Source organism: Parus major, chromosome 3 (assembly GCF_001522545.3).
Source record: "Parus major isolate Abel chromosome 3, Parus_major1.1, whole genome shotgun sequence".
Taxonomy (NCBI): Eukaryota; Metazoa; Chordata; class Aves; order Passeriformes; family Paridae; genus Parus; species Parus major.
Genome location: NC_031770.1, coordinates 36062316 through 36067249, shown reverse-complemented (window position 1 = coordinate 36067249; position 4934 = coordinate 36062316).

The following is a 4934-nucleotide window of genomic DNA, read 5'->3' as shown; positions in this document are numbered from 1 at the left end:
AAATGGTAAGGTACCTCAAGGGAAATATATCCACAAAGGTGGATGCCTTGCATAGAATCACTGAGGTATAAAAACATTCCTGAAAAAATATTTGGCATTATCTGAAATTAATTACTAAAGGTCAAGCACCCCTCACAAATTTACATGGCAGATCTGATTTTCCGTGTTCTCTTTTTATTTCATTTTTTTTTCTAGCAAGGAAATCCACACTTTTCCATTTGTCTGCTATCTGGTTTTGCTTCCTCCCTTCCTCCCCCTCCTTCTTCTCCACAAGGTCTTAGATGTTAGGGACCAGGTTTGGCTGCAGTAATACATCAGGTTGGGCACAGAAGTTTAACAGCTAAAAGAGGACTTCAGTGAACCACCACTGCAGACTAAATCTCAGCTCAAAATTTCTTCACATGTAGAAGTTTCTGCTTCCAAAGGACAAAAAGTTCATCAAGCACAAAACAGCCAGATGCTGGCCTTTTAAAGTCAAGCCAGGTGATTACTAAAGTTATGAGGATTGTTTAGTAAATGGTGTCATTGCTTGTGGGAAACCTGTTCTGGCTGCCTCCCCAGCTCCTGTGGAAAAGACACTGAGTTAGTAGTGACAAACAGGAATTAATATCTCACACCACCTTTCGGGCACAGCCCTCTTGGAGAAGAGCTGGCAAAGCAGTTTGCACTGCTTCTGTTCTGTCCCCTGTGGTTTGTGACTAAAAGGTGGACATAAAGAAACATAAAGTTCCTTAGTCTGTATACCTCCCACCAGAGGGGCAGACCTCTAGACACTCTGCTGTAAGGGTGAGGCTGAGGCAGGCAGGCAGAATTGGCTGGAAGACTGGGAGAAGGACAGATACAGGAGGCAGAACTGTTGTCCTGATGAGATCACAGGACTGCTTCAAGGTTTTTGGGCTTAATGGACAAGGGAAAAGCCAGTTTGAGAGTGTGAGTCTCTACAAGAAGAACCAAAATAGCATTATTCAAACCAAAATAAAAGGAACAACTAAACTGCCATACATGTTTTTGCACGAGTCTCGTGACTTTGGGGTCAGTCCCATGAGTTGAACGAGGAAGGACAATTGTTTTGAGCTGTCAAAGCTGGCAGCACTCAGACCTCCACCGTTCTTTTTGTCAAACAGCTGTTGCCCTGTGTCTCATGGATGATGTGTTTGGTGCATAGACTCGCAGGGCAAGGCAGGGACATTTGCAGGACACTTCAGTGAAGATGTGCAGTTATGCTGAGGGTGAAGTCATCTGAGCCCAGGTGATCGCTGAGCCAGCAATAAGCATATCACAGTGCCACCACATCTCCCTGTGACTAGATGTCCTCATTAGCCAGGCAGTAGTTGAGCATGATCAGCAATGCCTGATGTGTCCAGCTACAGGGTCAGTAAATGGCCTTGGTGATCTCGCAGATCCACCAGGCAGCAAGTCTTGGCTTGTAAGGAAGGCTGGTTTGGGAGCTCACATTTAACATTTGAGTTTGACAAGGCTGAATGCTGTATTTAGCCTCAATTTTGGCTATTTAAGAAAGCTTTTACAGTACTGTAGCTCCATTAGCGTCAGTAATATTACTTCAAACTTCTTTTGAGCTAAAGGAGGAAAAGCAGTCTATAATTTCTTGTAAACTGAGAATCAGCTGGAGACCTGTATTTGCTCTTTTCCCTTTCTGTACTATACAATTATCTGAAAAAAAGTCCTATACTTTGCAGTCTAAATTACACCTTTAGCCATAGCTCTGTACAGGTAACATGACTAATGTGGAGAGTATTTCTTTTGAACAAAAGAAACCAGCTTAGTCTAACTGTCATCAGAGTAGGAAAAAGAAGTCATTGATGTTTATTATTGTGTCACTAAAGTATATGGCACACATGACTCTGAACACATATGTGATTTGCAGAGTAAGACCATGTAGATGTATCATTTCTGCATGCTATTTTCCAACAGAACCGTACCTTCCAACCCCCTGACTGTTGTTTGTTCCTTCAGGCAGAAACTGCAATTACTTTACAGTTTGTACTAATATCCTGAGGCCTCAGCTGTTCCTGAGTGTTACCACAGTATAAATATCATTAATAATGTTTCACGAAAGGACAAGTCCCGCTCACTCTATTCGTGTAGATACTTAACACTCACTTCCAAGGAGCTCAGATGGTCAGACTATCTAGTCAGGCCTGGATGGATGTGTGAGGCTTTGGAAGGAAACAGCTGAGCTTCGCTGTACCCATTCACTTCTGGTGACCTTCCTTGTGATTTGGAGATCTCTAATGACCATACTTGGCACCCAGTAATTCCAGACTCACACTACGTTACTTTGGGTAACCAACCTTCTGCCTCCCCCTTCTTGGATCTGCTGAATCCAAGATGCATGAATGTGCCTTCCCAAGCACCTTCTCTGAAAGAACTCCATCATCCCCCAAGGCCACTCTCCCACAGCCACTGCAGTCAGGGCTCTGCTGCATTAAGCACTGTACACACAGCCGTACAGATCCTGTGTGGCACTCCGTTTCTGAAGCAGACAGATTAGCATGACGATATTCCAGAGCCACATGGGATGGGATGAATGGGTAGAGAAAACAAAGCAATGATAGTGGGGATAGGGGTCATCTTTCCCACTCTGACTCCAAAAGAGATTGCAAAAAGGGCTTTTTTTTTCTTGCATTAAGTCACACTGAAAGTTGGATCCGTTTTGCAGAAGTCTGATGCCAGTCTGTCACCACTGACCACCACCAAATCCAGCAAAATACACACTTAAGGCAAGCAGGAGTAGGCTTCTTTATCAGGTACTGACAATAGCTGTAGTAAAAGAAGTTGTGTGGATTTGTATAATCTTGAATTCCATTTTACCAAACTAGCAGAAATCCCTTCAAGAATATTTGGCAGTTTCAGAGTCGTCCTCACGTATGGAAAATAACTGATTCAGAAGTACAAGATTTTTTTCAAGATATGAAAACCTCCACACTGTGCTGCTGCAATTATTCTCCCCCTCAGGGAAATAACTATATCTTGTCTACAAAGATAAAACTTTTTTCTATAGAACTTTTTTATTACACTATTCCTTACAATTGTTTATTTCTTTGTATAATCCCACGTACACTGAAAATAAATAAACTGAGGAGGAAATTAGGTGGAAAGGACCATAAAAATAAGAAAATACATACAATTATTTCACTTTACCTTATGAGAAGACATGTTTAAACTAACATATTATTCACAAAAGCCAAGTAAATATTATAACTAATACTTGAAAATTCTCACAGCGTGACTGTGGCGTATGCCAAGAATACTAACCTCTACAAAAATAAACTTCAGTGGTGGACCCTGATTTTTCAGTGTTGCACCGTGTGCTGCTCAGGCATACGAAAGCTGAAGGAAAAAGAGCCTGTGTAAAAGAAAGCTGCTTCTGACTTCAATTACCACTGAAGAATGTCATAAAGTTTTCATAATTGTACATAATCTAGGCAGACCAGCAAATCAGTGGAAATGGAAGTGAAGCAGACAGAAGTGGTATGAAACTATGGAAAGCAGAGCTGTGGCTCATGGGAACACCAGCCATGATTACCCCTGCCAGCAGCTGCTGAATAACCTGAAAGGTAATGTTCTCACACACAGCCTTGTCTGTGTTTGGTCTCCTCCTCTGACAGCCTGGGATGAAGATCCAGCTACTGTCCAGTTTAACCTTGCTTTGCATGTCACAGAGACAGAAACCCAGCCCTGCTTAGCACCTGAGCTTGACTGTCAGGGTAAACAATTGTTTAGACCAGCTGGGAACACAGAGCAGCAGATCCTGGCTCTCTGAATTAAAAAAAGGGCAGAATACTACTTCTAATGATGCACTTGGAGCAGCTCCTAGCACAGCAGTGTTAGAGGTTGGGAGTGTGTCTGTAGGTTCTCTGTCTGCTGCTCTTTCAAGGTTTGTGGTGGAAGGTGACAGAATAAAAATTTCAAACTTTTTTTTTTAAGGTAGGTAGGGAATAAAATGCTGGGCTTTCATATCCATCACTTTTCCTCCAATAGCAAGACATGTCTGCAGACATATTTAATGTCAGTATGCAGCATGTCCGGGTTTTGCATCAGGATGCTTGAACACTGACCCTGGTCTGAGCAGGAGGTCCTTTGAGGGTCCCCTCCACCCTTAAATACCATTTGTATCTGGGATGAGGTGTGGCATCATCCCTAACAAGCAGCCTCAGGTGAGAACAGGCACAGCTGCTGCCCATTTTGGGTGGGTCAGGAGCCAGTTTCAAGAAAGCAAACCTGCAGGGTAGTAATGAAGAAGACGTCCTGGTGTAAGCTGCAGGTGAGAAGGAGATTGAGGACTGGAAGAGCTAGGACATGCCAGAAGGGATGAGCAAATCCCAGGAAAAGGCTAAACACCTGGGCTTACAGATGACAGCAGGCACAGTCCGAGCTGATCTTGCCACCAGGCGGGTTGTAGCACAATAGTATTGTAGGGAGATACACCAGCCCAGCACCTGCGTTCAGAAACTGCAAATTCAGTCTGGCCTTATAGCAAAGAGGCTTAGCCTGAGAGGGCCTGCTAGGGGCTGACTGCACTGGATAATCAAAACATGGTCTCTAATTAGCCAGATCAAAGTGATGTGAGCACTCCTTGACTAGAATCTTTCTCAGGTTATAGTCAGTTTTGCAATGTTCACCTGAGCCTAAGAAAAAAATTTTAAAAAGGCACGATTATGAAAATCATACATTTTTATCCTCCCTTAACAGCTGTATTTAAACTAGGCCTCCTAAAACTTGCCATTGCAATTTACCACGCTTCCCTAAAGCAGCAACAGATGAATCTAAACAGCAGAGGGCTTGCGGTCCGTCCCCAGCGTGGCCGGACACTCCCGTGCCGCCCAGCCCGTCAGTCACGAACCGCAGCTCCTCTCTGCTGGCACCGGAGCCATCCCTCCCTCCCTCCCTCCATCCCTCCCTCCCTCCCTCCA